This window comes from Phacochoerus africanus, chromosome 13 (genome assembly GCF_016906955.1).
Source record: "Phacochoerus africanus isolate WHEZ1 chromosome 13, ROS_Pafr_v1, whole genome shotgun sequence".
NCBI classification, from domain to species: Eukaryota; Metazoa; Chordata; class Mammalia; order Artiodactyla; family Suidae; genus Phacochoerus; species Phacochoerus africanus.
Window position 1 is genome coordinate 47542250 of NC_062556.1, and position 17948 is coordinate 47560197.

Consider the following 17948-nt stretch of genomic DNA (forward strand, 5'->3'; position numbering starts at 1 on the left):
TGAGCTATATGAACTGTCTGCATATTTTGGAGATTAAATCCATTGTCAGTTACATCATTTCAAAATATTTTCTCCCATCCTGTAGCCATTTTGTTTTGTTTATGGTTTCCTTTCCTCTGCAAAAGATTTTAACTAGTTCCCATTTATTTTTGAGGCAGATCCAAAAACATATTGTTATGATTTATGCAAAAGAGTGTTCTGCCTATGTTATATGTCTTTAATGTAATAATTTCATGTCTTTGTCATAATAATTCTTCATATATTCTGGTTACAAGTCCCTTTAGATGTATGAATTGCAAATATTTTTCTCTCAGTCCGTGTGTTGTCCTTTCATTTTCTTGAAGATAAAGCACACAAGTTTTTAATTTTGATTACGTCTTCTTTTCTGACCTTTATATTTCAGAGGCCATATCCAAAAACCATCAACCAACCCAAGGTCATGAAGATTTGCTCCCATATTTTCTTCTGAGTTTTATAGTTTTTAACTCTTATATTTAGATCTATAATCCACTTCAAATTTTGAATAGCATGTGAAATAGGCTGAAAATTCATCTTTTTGCTTATAGATATACAGTTGTCCCAGCACCATTTGTTGGAAAGATAATTATTTTCCCATTGAATCGCCTTGGCCCTCTAGCCAAAATTAATTCACAATAAATATAACGGTTTATTTCTTGACTCAGAATTCTGTTCCATAGCTCCATGTGTCTTATTCTCTGGGTGAATACTGAACTGTCTTGATTACTATAGCTCTGTAGTAAATTTTGAGGTCGGTAAGCGTGAGTACCAACTTTGTATTTTCTTTTAATGTTTTGAACATCCTAGGCCTCTTGAATTTTAAGATCAGCTTGTCTATTTCTGCAAACAAAGCCAGCTGGGACTCCACCAGGGATTGCAGTGAATATGTACGTCAACCTGAGGATGCCATTTTAACCATATTAATTCTTCTAATTCATGAACACTGATGGCTTGCCATTTATTAGACCTTTTTATTGTTTTTCAATGACATATTGTAGATTTTAGTGTACAAGTCTTTCACTTCTATTAAATTTATTCCTAAGTATTTTATTTTTTCATGCTTTTATAAATGAAATTGCTTTCTTAATATTGTACTCAGCTTGTTTATTGCCAAATGGAAATTTCAGGTCTTTATCATTTCACACAGAGCAAAGTCTAGACACATACACTTTCTCTCTCTCTCTTACATTCAAATGTTTTAAAATATCAGCTCTTCAGAAAGAGCTACTGATCAGTTATCAGTCTGACCCTCAGAAGAACCCAATAAAAGTTACACTTCAGGGGAGTATGGCACAGCAGGTTAAGGATCCAACATTGTCACTGCAGCAGCTTAGGTCACTTTGTGGCATGGGTTCAATCCCTGGCCTGGGAGCTTCTGCATGCCAGGGCACAGCCAAAAACAAACCCCAAAAAAAGTTATACTTTAAATATATAAATATGTGTGCACATAATTATACAGATATATCTATTTTTTAAGGCTAGGAGTGTACATATAGAATGTTACTATGAGCAACCTTTTTTGTCTTTGCTCAATTTATACTTTTTTTTAAATAATTAACATGTTAAATTTTTTCTAATTTTAATTTTGCTTTTTTTTTTAACACATTTCAGGGCCGCACCCATGGCATATGGAGGTTCCCAGGCGAGGAGCTACAGCTGCCAGCCTACACCACAGCCACGGCAAGGCTGGATCCGAGCCATGTCTACAACCTATACCACAGTTCACAGCAACGCTGGATCCCTAACCCACTGAGTGAGGCCAGGGATCAAACTCACATCCTCATGGATCCTAGTCAGGTTTGTTAACCACTAAGCCACAAAGGGAACTCCTCTAATTTTAATTTTTCTATTTATTTTTAAAAGTGTATTTTCACTTCTGTCCAGGAAGTTTGCCAACTGCCCCAGTTTAAGACTAAGAAAATAATGACTGGGTTTAGAATTGTCTTGTTATTCCATTTCAGTAGTCTTAGCAAACATTTGATTCTTTTCTAGTGTGGACTTATACAAAAATACCCTTTAGACTTTTTTTCCCTTCAAAATACTCTGGTTGATAGATAATTTTTTTTTTCTTTTTAGGGCCACACTAGTGGCATATTGAAGTTCCCCAGAGAGGGGTCAAATAGGAGCTGCAGCTGAGGCCTGTGTCACATCCATGGCAATGCAGGATCCAAGTCACATCTATGACCTATACTGCAGCTTGTGGCAACTCTGGATCCTTAACCCAACAAGCAAGGCCAAGCATCAAACCTGCATACTCTTGGAGACTATGTCAATTTCTTAACCTGCTGAGCCACAATGGGAACTCCTGGTTGATAGATAATTTTAACTATTTGGGCTCTTCTTGAATTTTTACAAATTAGTTTAGTTCACTCCAGTTTGAAGGAGACAGTTTGATTCAGATTGATCCTTGATGAAGTTTCATAGTAAAATAAACAAAATCCTAAATACAACTTGAAGGAACAAAGCTATAAATACAATAATAAATTAATACTCTGTTGTCTACAGACCTTCATGAATGTTCTCTGTAATCCCAGTTTCTCTTTAGATACTTGTTTAACTTCAGTTAATGGATTTTACAACCCTTTTCTTCTAGATAGCCATAAAATTTCCTTCTAATCCTAGGCTATTAAGATATTATTGTCAATTTATCTTTATCCTGCTCCATCATCTCTAGGAGAAATGAAGCTGAACACAAAACTTTTTTTATATGCTTAATCTTGAAACAGACAATCAAGTTACTTCTTTTAAATTATATCAGCAAAGTCTTGATTTGTTTTGTTTTGTTTTTTTTTGTCTTTTTAGGGCCATACCCACGGCACATGGAGTTCCCAGGCTAGGAGTTGAATCAGAGCTGTAGCTGCCGGCCTACACCACAGCCATAGCAATGCCAGATCTGAGCCGCATCTGTAACCCACACTACAGCAACACCACAGCTCAACACCAGATCCTTAACCTACTGAGCAAGGCCAGGGATCAAACCTACATCCTCATGGATACTAGTCATATTTGTTTCCACTGAACCACTAGAGGAACTCCTGAACACAAAACTTTTTTTTTTTTTTTTTGTCTTTTGTTGTTGCTATTTCTTGGGCGGCTCCCTCGGCATATGGAGGTTCCCAGGCTAGGGGTCGAATCGGAGCTGTAGCCACCGGCCTACGCCAGAGCCACAGCAACGCGGGATCCGAGCCGCGTCTGCAACCTACACCACAGCTCACGGCAACGCCGGATCGTTAACCCACTGAGCAAGGGCAGGGACCGAACCCGCAACCTCATGGTTCCTAGTCGGATTCGTTAACCACTGCGCCACGACGGGAACTCCTGAACACAAAACTTTTAAATGTTCTGATCTACTCCACACAATTGATAAAGAATTTACTCAGCTCCAGGATTTTAAAATTTTTTCACCAAATTCATGTTTGTTTATCCTGATTTGCCACAGATCTAAAATTCAGTTGCCTATTTTGTACAAGAGAAATAACAGCCCTCTCATAATACTGTTCTGAGCTTTAAATATGCTAATACAGGAGTTCCCTATGGCTCAGGGGGTTAAGGATCCAGCACTGTTGCTATGGCTGTGGTTACACCTGTGGTGCAGATTCAATCTCTGGCCTGAATCTTCTGCATTCCATGAGTATGGCCAAAAAAAATATGTATATGCAGGAAGCTCTTAACACAACACATGCTCATGATTATTACTCAAAAAACGGTAGCTCCAATATGTTTTCAAAGCTTTTCTATATTATTTTCCCCTTTCGCACTCACAGTTCCTGTTTTCAGTCTGTCCTCCTAAACCCCACCTATCATACTGTGCACAGCAATCCAGGTGTGGACACACTGCAGCGTTATACACAGGATAGGACCGTGTGGCTTCTTCTGTCACCTTCTCCTCAATTTACTTTAACAATCGCAACCCATAACCCTAGTGAATTATGCCCCAAATAAACTGGGAGCCAATGAAGACTAGAGGTCAAAACTATAAATAAACTCCACACGTGCTATATTTGCTTAGGAAGATGGGTCATGGCATATCTCAAGGAAAGTCACTACACTTTGTGCAGCTCTATATTTGGATCTAATTAAACACCAATTTTTTTTTTCAGAACTATCACCTGGAAATGAATAGTGAAATTAACTACCCTAGAAATACTGAAAGGGGAAATTCACAAGCTACATTCTAAGCATAGACTTAAAATATCTTAACCAATCTCAAATGTCAGACACTTCACACAGACCATGAATCCAAGTGGCAAAGGCTACATCAGGTCACAGAGATAAAGAAGCCAAAAGTACCCTAACCTCATGCCACATATTTTCACAGGTGACTTAAATCTTTTTCTTAGGAGCTCCTGTCATGGCTCAGCAGTTAACAAACCGGACTAATGTTCATGAGAATGCAAGTTCGATCCCTGGCCTCGCTCAGTGGGTTAAAGATCTAGTGTTGCCTTGAGCTGTGGTGTAGGTCACGGACACAGCTCAGATCCCACGTTGCTGTGGCTGTGGTGTAGGCTGGCAGCTTTAGCTCCAATTCGACCCCTAACCTGGGAACTTCATATGCCGCGGGTGCGGCCCTAAAAAAACAAAAGAAAAAAATAAATAAAAACAAATAACTGTCTTTTTGCTTTCCTAAGCCTAAAAGGCAAGCATATGGTAAATATGACAACAATTCAAATTCTAATGCATGGAGTTCCCGTCATGGCACAGTGGAAACGAATCCGAATAGGAACCATGAGGTCTTGGGTTCGGTCCCTGGCCTTGCTCAGTGGGTTAAGGATCCGGCGTTGCCATGAGCTGTGGTGTAGGTTACAGACATGGCTCGGATCTGGTGTGGCTGTGGCTGTGGCATAGGCCAGCAGCTACAGCTCTGATTTGACCCCTAGCCTGGGAACCTCCATATGCCATAGGTGCAGCCCTAAAAAGACAACAACAACAACAACAAAAAATCTAGATATGAGGTGATTCCAGATCCAAGGCTTTGGAAATGGAAAGGAAGAAGTGCATACAAAAACCATCCAGGAGTTCCCATTGTGGCTCAATGGTAACAAATCTGACCAGTTTCCACAAAGATGTGGGTTCAATCCCTGGCCAAATTCTAGGTTACAGGCATGGCTCAGATCTGGCATGGCTGTGGCATTGGCCCTCAACTACAGCTCCGATTGGAGTCCTAGCCTGAGAACCTCCATATGCTGCTGGCATGGCCCTAAAAAGACCAAAAAAAAAAAAAAAAAATTCTAAGTCCAAATGTGAAGAAGGAATGCAAGGGTGGAAAGAAAGAAAATATAAGGTAAAGTACGAGGCTTGAGAAGCAGTCACTGAATTACTACCATGAATTAAAGGGGGATGGCAGGAGAAACAATGATGACTTTAAGGGATGAATTGGTTTCAGACACACTGAGTCTGGCGTGACATAAGACAGCCAATCACGGACATTCACAGCACTGACAGAAGGTGTGATGTAAAAAGAGTCCCAGTGACCACAACACTGCTGAGAACGGGCAGCACTAGAAAAAACACTGCATTGATGAAATTTCCATTACACGTCATGAATTTATCTGCCGCCCCAAAAAAAGTTAATCCAGCCATGTTTACATAGGATACCATTTGTGAATACTTCTAGCCTCAGCTTTGTTTATCTTTATGCTTTAAACTGTGCTTATGAACACATAAACTCAAATAACAGACCACCAAATGCGGTTCTGACAGTGAAGCAAGCATCACATTATTAATACAAAATTGACGCTGTGGCCTGAATTTAATTAATTTATTTATTTTAGGGCCATAGATACAACACATGGAAATTGCCAGGCTAGGGGTCAAATTGGAGCTGCAGCTGCCAGCCTACACCACAGCCACAGCAACGCCAGATCCTTAACCCACTAAGCGAGGCCAGTGATCAAACTCACATGCTCTTGGATACTAGTCATCACCGCTGAGCCACATGGAAACTCGTAAATTTATTTTAGACTTTGGCTTTTCAATATCTTTCTTACATTAACTGACTTTTTCTTTCTGATTATTTTGTGAGGAAGACCACACAATTTGCTTGGATCAAGGCATAATGGCTGGACTATAGAAGGAAGAAAACATCTTGGGTGAAAAAGTTTCATTTGATCACCTCCTGATAGTTTACACTTTGGTACAAAAGCATATGAACCGAAAATAATCTTAACTTTTAATGTGTGTTATTTCTGGCAACAACATGAAGCCCTCCATCACAGAATAAAGAAAACGACAGCTTAAAAAAAAAAAAAAAAAAAGGAGTTGTCATGGCTCAATGGTTAACGAATCCAACTAGGAACCACGAGGTTTTCAGTTCGATCCCTGGCCTTGTTCAGTGGGTTTAAGGATCCGGCGTTGCCGTGAGCTGTGGTGTAGGTTGCAGACGCGGCTCGGATCCTGCGTTGCTGTGGCTCTGGCGTAGGCCGGTGGCTGCAGCTCCGATTCGACCCCTAGACTGGGAACCTCCATACGCCATGAGTGCAGCCCTAGAAAAGGCAAAAAGACAAAAAAAAAAAAAGAAAGAAAGAAAGAAAACAAAACAAACAGCTCACTTAAATGTCAAGTTCCTCCTCAACCATTTTACAGAAAAGCCTTGTCAAGGGTCAAGGGACTTTGTGATATGACTCAGTAGGGATTTTGTAATACACTTTGATTTATAACTGAAATTAAGTGGCACATTAATTGCAGAAAGCAAACTCATGGAGAAGTTTGACAAATACTCAGTATAAAACCTTGATCCACAAATCTAAACCGCTACTTTGTGAAATAAATACTACAGTATGTTTTCCTTTATTTTTCCTATTGTAATAAGTAGAATTTGCACAGATAAAAAGCAAGCACTGCTTCCTTTGTAGTGACAAGTACACCATCCTAAAGTAACATGTGAACAGTGGGGAGAGCTGGGCATGGGATAAGTGGGAACTCTGTACTACCTCTGTCACTTTTCTGTAAATTTAAAACTATTCTAAAATTTAAAGTTTCTTTTAAAAAAGTAATCACTGTTGTCTTCTGCTTTTTTTTGCCTTTTTTGTTGTTGTTGTTGTTGTTGTTGCTATTTCTTGGGCCACTCTGCGGCATACGGAGGTTCCCAGGCTAGGGGTCGAATCGGAGCTGGAGCCACCAGCCTACGCCAGAGCCACAGCAACGCGGGATCCGAGCCACGTCTGCAACCTACACCACAGCTCACGGCAACGCCGGATCGTTAACCCACTGAGCAAGGCCAGGGATCGAACCCGAAACCTCATGGTTCCTAGTCGGATTCGTTAACCACTGCGCCACGACAGGAACTCCTTTTTTTTTGTCTTTTTTGTCTTTTTTGTTGTTGTTGTTGTTGTCTCTTTTGCTTTTTAATTCAAGGTCCCATTTTGCTTAATCTCATAAACAAATCTGCATTCAGTACATATGTGTCTGTAAGATTTACAAGAATGACTACAACCCAAGGACTAAGACACCATCTCCCTCTAACTTCCAAGGTCTCACACTCCAGGAGCTTTAGAGCTAGGAGAGAAGAAATAAGACCCAGGACACTGAAGATGCAATACACAAATGGCATAAAGCAACGTTTTTCCCCTTCCCAAGCACCCCTACAAACCTCTTCTGCCAGGTGAAATCTTCCTCTCGATTTAAATCTAAGAGAAGTCTCACAGTTGTGTGGCAGGTGTTGTCGGATTAAAAAAAAAAAATCCCTAAAATAGTCTCATCTCAGTAATTAAATACCCAGTTCACAGAAAAACCAAATTCTGGACTTCATTCAAAAGTAGGGAGTCAGGAGTTCCCATGTGGCACAGTGGAAACGAATCAGACTAGGAACCATGAGGTTGCGGGTTCAATCCCTGGCCTCCCTCAGCAGGTTAAGGATCCAGCATTGCTGTGAGCTGTGGTGTAGGCCAGCAGCTGTAGCTGCAATTGGACCCTTAGCCTGGGAACCTCCATATGCCTCTGGTGCAGCCCTAAAAAGCAAAAAAAAAAAAAAAAAAAAAAAGGAGGGAGTCACCTTCCCCAGCTCAAGCCTACAGAGTCTCTCTTCAGTTGACCAGCAGATCTCCCTAGCACCCCCTACTGGCTGATGAGTGGTTTCTTCTGACCCCCTTTAGGGAGGTAATCTGGCAGAGAAAGTCCTAATGTCCCTACCAACACCTGCATTGGTTTGCCATTCAGATGCCCAGAGGTGACTGCTCCACTCACAGGTGGGCTCTCTGCTCCAGCCTTCACAAGCGTCAATGGACCTTCTCTGAATGGTCACTGACAATTCCACAGAATACCTCTGGCCCACTCTCAGTGGGAAAACACAAACGGTCACTTCTCACCCACCATCCTCTACTCTTTACTGTTGGCTGCGTCAGCCAGCTTCTTCCCCTTTAGATTTCTCTGGCATCACTGATACACAACCCCCTCTGTTCCCCAAGCTCCAGGGCACACATATCAGGCTCTCTTTCTCTCCCTCTCTGTCTCCTCCTTCCTCCCTCCCCCCCCCCTTCCACCCTCACCCCTCTCACAAGCACAAATGGATATTATAACTGTACATAATTCAAGGCACTTTTACAGTAATTCAAGTCTGAATATGACCTTTACCTAAGGAACCCCTTTACTAAGCAACTAATTGTACAATTCCCTCAGGTAATTGCTTAAGAAAGCTTGGCCGGAGCTTCTTTTGCTAGTCCAGTTCTGTTGCAATCTAAGAGGTGTTTATAAGAAATCATCTGGCCTCTTTACAGTTCTGCTCTCTTCCCAGTCCAGTGCTGGAGAAGGAAAAAAAAAAAAAAAAACTGCTGAAGATTTTGCAACATTTTTACACCCGATTCCTTGGATTACTACCTAAAAATGCATGAATCTAGCTAAGAGCTCAGATTTTACCAACTTTTTAGTGTTAGTAGTCTATTACCAGCTTTAAGAAAAAAAATAGATTTAAAGAAGGCAGATATCTAAGTTCAGATTAAGCATACCCATAAGTTTTATGGGAAAAGCCATTAAAAGTAATATTAAATGAGGAAAAATATTTTTCCAAGTACTCTAATAGGTGTGTTTCTTACACTGCAATAGGAAATGAATGAGAACCACATAGTAATAAAAGGGTTTATAACAATTAACAGTCTGCTAAAGACTGAGACAGAAGCCAGCTTCATAAACAGTAACTATGGTTTCCCAGTCATCACCACCTTTAGGAGTGGTGTAACATTTGGGACTCAAAAATTTCCACTGAATCCAGGAGTTCCCATTGTGGCACAGTGGAAGCAAATCCAACTAGCATCCACGAGGATGTGGGTTCGATCCCTGGCCTCGCTCAGTGGGTTAAGGATCTGGCGTTTTGCCATGAGCTGTGATGTAGGTCACAGACATGGCTTGGATCTGGCTGTGGCTGTGGTGTAGGCCAGCAGCTACAGCTCCGATTCAACCCCTAGCCTGGGAACTTCCACATGCCACGGATGCGGCCCTAAAAAGAAAAAAAAAAAAAGTTCACTGAATCCAAAAATCTTTACTAAGTACTTACCACGTGCACGGTACCAGACCACATGCTATAGAGAATGTAAAAATAAATTATATGATATAGTGGCTCTCCTCAGGGGTAATAAGATACATACAAATAACCACAGAATATCAAACAGGATAAGCATGAAAAGACCACTATGACACTAGCAGAGATGATATTTTCTGGAAGGATCAAAAGACCTCAAGCAGGAAGAGGCATTTTTGCCAGATTTTAAAGGAAGAGCCGGATCTCAGTGTGCAGAAGTGGAAAGAAAAACTGCAATAACAAACACAAAGAGAAGAGGAGAAGATATATTTGAAGAATGCCCAGTAACACATTTTAGCAGAAAGAGGACAGGCCAGAGAAGGCCAAAGAACCTGGATCTGGAAAATTCCTAAGGAAGGAGTAGGGGAGGAGTGCCGGACAGAAGAACCAAAAACAAAATGGAAAGGGGACTTCTCTTATTTAAAAGACACTTGACCCCAGAGAAGTTCCAGTGAATGAGGGCTGCCACTCCTCACCGGCTGCAGGTGGCCTTCCGACGACATGGCCCTGGCAAATTCAGGGAGCGGTGAATGGGGTCAAATATATGGTATGTAAATGCTAAGTCTAGAGTTTGCAGAAGTTTGGCATTTTGTTGTTGCTTTTTTTGGCACAGTCCATGGCATGCGGAAGTTCCCAGGCCAGGGATCCAACCGGCACTGCTACAGCGACCCCAGTCAGTAGAGTGACAATGCCGCATCATTAATCTGCTACTCCCCAAGGGAATTCCAGTTTGGGATTTTTTAAAAAAATTTTTGATTGTAGTTGATTTACAAGTTCTGTCCATTTCTGCTGTACAGCAAAGTGATCCAGTTAAGCATATATATATATATGTGTGTGTATATATATATATATATGTCTGTGTGTGTGTATAAATACACATATATAAATACACACACACATATGCATTCTTTTCAGTTTTGGATTTTAAAAGGTTTGAATTTTTTAGAGTGCCGCTTCAATACATAATCAACAAAATCTACATTTTCCTTCTAAAGTCTGAAACTACCTGAGTATCCACAGGGATCTGGGGAGGCAAGTAAGTAAGAAATTTACAAGTGCTTAAAACAATGGGAAAGGCAGATGCCTCCATTTTCAAGCAGGGAAGCAGGAATCCTAACCAGATTGCTATTAAGGTTTCCTGGGGCACAATCAGAACTAACAAAGGCTGACAAATAACCCCACACAGTTGTGGCTGGTGAGATCCTTTTGCGTCCCACCCAGCAACAAGGTAACGATTTATGCCTGATAGAGTATAAAGTACGCAGATGCCATGGGGACAAGGAAGGAAAGAAGAAAACATAAAAGCAGGAAACTGTTCAGGAAGAAGGAGTAACAACTTCTCAGGAAGAAAGAGAGCACATATGAGAGTGGAACTGGGCCTTTAGAACACGGAACTTGAGTGAATTCAAAATGCAAAGCAGTTATTTAAAGCAGGAACGACTGAAGCACAGTGGCACACGCGGTTATTATGAAGAGCTTAGACATTCTGACAATCAACAAATAAAAGTATCTCCCTTCATTCAAAATTTGCATATTTACTTATCAACAGAAACCCTATCCACATATGCAAAATGAAGCACCAAGAAAATCTTGGCAGCCCTGCCACACTGGCTTTCCAAGTTTCTTTCAGGAAAGAGATGAGCCAGAGGAACAGCTGCGGGACACCAGCAGGGCACAAGCATTCTGCACATCTCGCGATGGCACAAACTGCATTTCGGACCCGAGACAATAAAACAAATCACTTGCTTCACAAAGCCTTTTCCGACCCTTTTTTTGGTCAGCTCCGATTTCGTCCTTGGACTCACCACTCTGGTTGGTTTTGGTGTCTCTGACCCCGCTTCCCCTCTTCCTAACTGCGGGATCACCTCCAACAGAGTTCGAAAAAGTGCTTGTGACTAAGAGTTGGGTCCTGGTCACCCTTGCAACCAGAGGGTCTGCTATGGAGTCCTCAGGTGTTGCTTGTTGAATTGGAAACCCTGTTACTAAATAGCTCTTTGGAGTATATTTATACAAGCTTTCCTGTTACAAAATGTTCTATAACAAGGACTGCAGAATAATTATTTTTTTCTAGGAACAATTACACTTCAAAGGAGCACTGAGAGCTATTCCCTTGGTTGTGTGAGTCTTGGAAGAAAAACATGGTATGAACAAGCATATGACAGACTAGACAAAGATAACTTCTCTAATAAATCTTGTTTTCAGTAAAACAATTTGGGGCTTTTAAAAATGTGCCTCATTTCCTTTAATATTAAAAAACAAGCAAAAAATTTTAAAAGAACAAGGAGGGACTTTGAAAGCGACAACTTTTTTAGCAAAAGAGAACTGTATTCTAAATCTATAAAAGATACATATTTGTTCTAAAGTTAACTATTGGGACTTTGCTTCATCACTGACATTGGGATAAATCAATCATTTATGGTCTTCGTTCCTCCATTTCATCAAATGTCCTACAAAGACATTTTCTTCCCTCACCCCCACTAAAGGTACCTGAGGTACAAAGACTGTGCACTAAAATGCACATTTAGTGAACTAAGGACTGTTTATAAGGCCACCTGTTGTAATACACATGGACTTTATTTTATTTTGGCCACACTGCGGCATGTGTAAGTTCCCGGGCCAGGGATTGAACATGAGCCACAGCAGCAACCTGAGCTGCTGCAACCACACCAGATCCTTAACCTACCATGCCACAAGGGAACTCCACATGGACCTAATTTTAGGGGGTTAATACTGCTGATGTACATTTGAACTACTGAGCAAAGATGAGTCCATCCGTCCCCTGATCTCACAGAGGTCTCTGGGATGCTATCTGAAAAACACTGTTAAGAAAAAAAATAATAATATTAATTCAGTCCTGAATTCAGAAAGCCACTGCTGCTGGGACAGCTGTATGATGATATTAGTGTCCTTTCTCATAACCAAGATAAGAATCCATTAACAACCAACCGCAACTACTATTTCATTTACCTCCGTCTTAAAATATCCTTTGATGAGCAAATTACCTTTTTGTCAAGCAAGGGTTCATCAATCATTTCAAATGGGAAGTTAATTAATTGTGGATAAGAAGAAAATCAGAAGTTCGTGTGAAAATACTGAAAATTTCCACTATGAATTTTTCATTATCACAGAAAATTCTTTCAAAAATTCAATCCTTCCCAATATTTAAATCTGTCTTTTAAAAAAATGGTACTTCTGTTACACATTTATTAAATTACCTTTTATAAATGTGCCAGAAAGACTGTGACAAGGACCTTTCTGGGCATTTATGTTAAGGGCAACAACAATGTAATGTGTCTTTCAATAAAACAGTCACAAAAAATACTTTTTTTCTAATAAAGAGAGGGAGATCTTCAATGCATTTCTAAATGTCACAGAATAGGAGATCGTTAATTTGATAATTTGTCCATACAAGCAAAACAGAGTTCAATCAAGCATCAGCTATTTGTGGATTTTAAAATGAATTTTTGCTTTAATTTTGCATTCGTTTGCATGTCTAGCCACCATCTGTTTACAGTTTTCCTTTAAGTTACTTACAGTTTTTACTCAAATTATACTTCAAATAAGCAGACCAATTTTAGAGTTACATTCCCTACTAGTTAGGCTAAATGACCCAGTTGACAGAGAAAATGTATTATAATGGCATAAAACCAGAGGTAATTGGGGGGCGGGGGGGGGGTTCGAAAAGCAACAACACCCTAAATTGGAAACTAAAAACATGAGCCCAAAGTAATAATCACAAACTAGAACTAAAAAAGAACTGGCATCTGCCCTGAATCAACAGAACATTTTCTACATTTTTATTGTAATACATCTACATTAACGTCTCACTTATATAGATATCTCTATATTTAAGTACTTCTTTTCTTTTTAAAGCTAATTGGCAAGTTTTAGGGAAATACCTCAGGAAATTTCCATACAATTGATTTCCAAAATTAAGTGGCATAATAACATGCATATTTTCCCCCTGGTTAATAGAGCAGTAAAAATACAGAGAAGCGCTGTTTTTTTCTTTTTTTTAACAAGAGGCAGTTTGTTAGGGCTAATAACTTGCCACAGAAGTTACAATTTATGAAAGAGAGAGGGTTTTCTTTTCAAATTGAAAAAATAAATAAATAAAAAGGTAAGCAAAGCTGTAAAAGGAAAGGAAGAGACTGAATAACCAGGCAGGTGAAGACATCAATCAACTCCAGACACTAAAGGAGTCCCCGTGGTGGTGCAGCAGAAACAAATCCGACAAGTATCCGTGAGGATGCAGGTCTGACCCCTAGCCTCGCTCAGTGGGTTAAGGATCTGTTGTTGCCATGTGCTGTGGTGTAGGTCACAGACGTGTCTCAGATCCTGTGTTGCTGTGACTGTGGCACAGGCCAGCAGCTGTAGATCCAATTCGACCCCTAGCCTGAGAACTTCCGTATGCAGCAGGTGCAGCCCGAAAAAGAAAAGAAATTCCAGGGACTGTTTACTCTATGGATTTTAGACACCTCATCAGGGAAAACCCTGATGACGCCGTAAACAAAAACTTGCACGTTTTATGAATCCACAGCTACTTCTGTTTAGTCCCCATTTTAAGGCCTAATTCCTTTTGGGGAGGTCTTTGGTCTATTTTTATACCACAACTTTTATTCTCTCTCGATATAAATTAATTTCTTAAATTGTGAATGAAGAAGAGATCCAAGAAAATAGTCACTTCATGAATTTTAAATCTTTGATTTATATTGATTTTTTGGTAACAGCTATTTTTGAATCATTTTAGATAATGCTTCAGGCAGATCATTTTTTCAAAACTAATACAGTGAATTGATTCCTATTACTAAGCCATTGCACAGGACGTGTGTTTACAACCTAGTGACTTAGGAGCTTAAACGTTTGGTATTGGTTACTGCCAGCCATATGATCCTAGATATGTTAAGATAAATGCACATAAATAAAATAACTCGTCGCCTTCACTCCAAATTTAAACTCATTTCCTAGCAATACTGGTAGGAGATTCCAGGAACTACTCAGCCACTGGCTCAACTTCTTACTTGATGGGGCAAACATCTACACAGGCTTGGAAAGCAGTCTTGCTCAACCCAATGTCTGGTAATAACCACAAAAGGCGTTGGATGTGCAAAAACTATGTGAAGGGGAAAACATCCCCAAATCAAACATCTCTCAATGGAAGTAGAAAGAGCGCACATCTGCAAAGCACTGACTGTGAGGCTCGTGTCTGGCAACATTATTAAAACAGAACTTCCACACAGCAGCCCTTCAGTATCACCCCATCTTGAAGCTTGACGCTGTCTTCTACATTTAGACCTCACTGGCCCCTTCCCCTTGGTCCGACATTCTCTCTCTTCAGTTGTTCACAAACATCGAGATCACCTAAGGGCTTAGGACCACTGCTCTCACTCCTCTTTGCACCACGACAGAATTTGCACCAGTGCTTTATTCGCTCTTTAAGTGAAAAGGCTTTACATGTTCTCTATGCTATGATGCTTAGAGAGCAAAGAGAAAATGCTAGATTATTTTTCTCCTAATAATTAATTTTGTAAACTATGAATCCATTCCTCATGCACCTTGGGAAACCCTCCCCTACAGTGTAGTCGTAAGAAGAGGAGCTGAAATAAGGAATAGACCACAAGAGCATGAACCATAAAAATGAAGTCACGAAGCATTAGTATTGGTATTAAATAAGATAAAACCTAGTTTTTAATACCTGGTGTTCTCTCTAGGTATAAAAACTCACAGGGGATGTTAAAATGCAGGCTCCCTACTAATGGAGTGCCTCTGAGCCATGGGGTTTGTTTATTACAGTTTGGTGGGGGGGGGGCAAGGAATAAGGCAAGTGAAGTTCTCACATTAGAGTATAAATGCTTCATCTAGGAGTTGCCTTGCGGTGCAGTGGGTTAAGGACCCAGTGTTGTCACTATAGCTTGACTGCTGCTTCGGTGTGGGTTCCGTCCCTGGCCCGGGCATTTTCATGTATTGTGGACACAGCCAAAAAAGTAAACAATTAAAAAATAGGTTTTTCATCTAGAGACAGATCTCAAACATATATCTGTTTTCTACCATTCTACACCACCATTCTGATGTGAACTACCAAATCAGATTTCAGGAGTTCCCGTCGTGGCTCAGGGGAAACGAAATCTGAGTAGGATCCATGAGGATGCAGGTTCAGTGGGTTAAGGATCCAGGGTTGCTGTGACTGGTGGTGTAGGTCACAGACACAGATCTGGTATTGCTATGGCTGTGGTGTAGGCTGGCAGCTACCACTCCAATGTGACCCCTAGCCTGGGAAGCTCCATATGCCATGGGTGTGGCCCTAAAAAAAGGAAAAAAAAGAAAAAAGAAAATTCACCAAATCAGACTTCTAAGGAAAAAATGTCAACATTCACCTAGGAAACCACCATATGCTTTGCATACCCCTCCAGCGCATTTCTGCTCTATCCTTACTTTTTTTTTTTTGTCTTTTTTGCCATTTCTAGGGCCGCTTCTGCGGCATATGGACGTCAAATCGGAGCTGTAGCCACCGGCCTACACCACAGCCACAGCAACGTGGGATCCGAACCGCATCTGCAACCTACGCCACAGTTCACGGCAACATCGGATCCTTAACCCACTGAGCAAGGCCAGGGATCGAACCCGCAACCTCATGGTTCCTAGTCGGATTCACTAACCACTGAGCCACGACAGGAACTCCTCTATCCTTACTATTTTTAATAATTTATATAAGTATTGGAAAACTGGTATGATGCTGGCTGACCTGAATCTATACTAGATTTTTTCTAGAAAAACAAAAAAATCAGGAATGAATGTGTAACAGTCTCATTTAACTCTGATGAAGAAAAATAATACCCTTAGAAGCTAAATCACGTGCTCGCTTCGGCAGCACATATACTAAAATTGGAACGATACAGAGAAGATTAGCAATGGTCCCCAGGCAAGGATGACATGCAAATTCATGAAGCATCCCATATTTTTAATGGATAAGCAATGAGATCCTGCCATGTAGCACTGAGAACCATGTCTAGTCACTTCTGATGAAGCATGATAATGTGAGAAAAAAGAATCTATATATGTACGTGTAACTGGGTCGCCATGCTGTACAGAGGAAAATTTACAGGACGCTGTAAACCAACTATAATGAAAAAAAAATTAAACTCACTATATATATAAAAAAGAAGAAGTTAAATCACTGTATGTGTAGAATCAGGGACTGAACACAACAGAAACACAAATATAACAGACAAATGGGAAACAATTTTCTTCCAAAGTAATTCTGGAGACACAGTTCCCTGGATTTTTTTGTCCATTCTGCAATGGACTCACACAGCCTCTGAGGCACTATTACAAAAGTCTTTGCCTTCTTAGAACAAAGCTTGCCACAGGGCAGATGAGGGAGAGATAAAAGAAGAAAGCGAGTTGTCGCTAAAACCCTCTTCACCACACATCTCTTATGGCTCCCCTATTTCCAACCACTACAGCTTTGATCCTTAGTTGCTACCTTTCAGAGACATAATGATAATGGGAGCCCCACAGCCTAAAAATCCATGCATCCTGGAGATAAGAATAAATTAACTGTGGAAACTGCCACTGCTGAATCACCCATCACAACACCGCTCATACCACACGTCTAGACTATAATTACACAGAGTCACCCATGCTGACAGTCCCAGCTTTGTGAAAAGGCTGTTGTGTTTTGTTTTGTTTGTTTGCGTCTTTTTAGGGCCACACCTGTGGCATATGGAGGTTCCCAGGCTAGGGGTCAAATCGGAGCTGTAGCTGCTGGCCTACACCACAGCTCACGGCAACACTGGATCCTTAACCCAGAGTAAGGCAAGGGGTCGAACCTACCTCCTCATGGATATTAGTTGGGTTCATTAGCCTCTGAGCCACAACGGGAACTCTGTAAGAAGTTTTTTTTTGTTCGGTTTTTCACTCTTAGGCATCGATGAGAAAGTAAAACCATCGTGCTATGTTTTTTTTTTTTAATTTTTAATATTTTTATTTTTATTTTTGCCATGCCCACAGCATGAGGAAATTCCTGGGCCAGGGATCGAACCCATGCCACGGCAGTAACCCAAGCCACTGCAGTGACAGCACAGGGTGCTTAACCCACTGCACCACAAGAGAACTCCCACGTAATGCTTTGATATCAAAATAGTTACCTGCTAGAAAAAGAGTGAAGCCTGTAATAGACATCAGGACCCTATTCATAGTTTATGAGTGTCAAGGAATATCACAATGACAATTTGCTCAAACTTAGCATTTTGTGCCTTTGCATGTGTGTGGATGCATAGAAACATGTATGCAGGTATAAATGCATAAACATAGAAGAAAATGATGCAAAGAGTCATGACATTCACTCATATTGATAGTCATGTCCATCAAAGGTCATGGGTGCAAAAGAGCAGATATGCATGCATCTTCACATTCCTTCACA

At 40.6% G+C, this 17948-nt stretch overlaps 1 protein-coding gene and 1 non-coding gene across 4 annotated transcripts in view; one reads left to right on the forward strand and one right to left on the reverse strand.

The window, feature by feature from the left end:
* TBC1D4 (TBC1 domain family member 4) overlaps positions 1–17948 on the reverse strand; it is a 214575-nt gene that overhangs the window by 135760 nt on the left and 60867 nt on the right. The window lies entirely within an intron of this gene.
* Positions 16379–16486, forward strand: LOC125113674 (U6 spliceosomal RNA). The gene has a single exon (XR_007131540.1). It is a non-coding gene; the product is annotated as a U6 spliceosomal RNA (small nuclear RNA).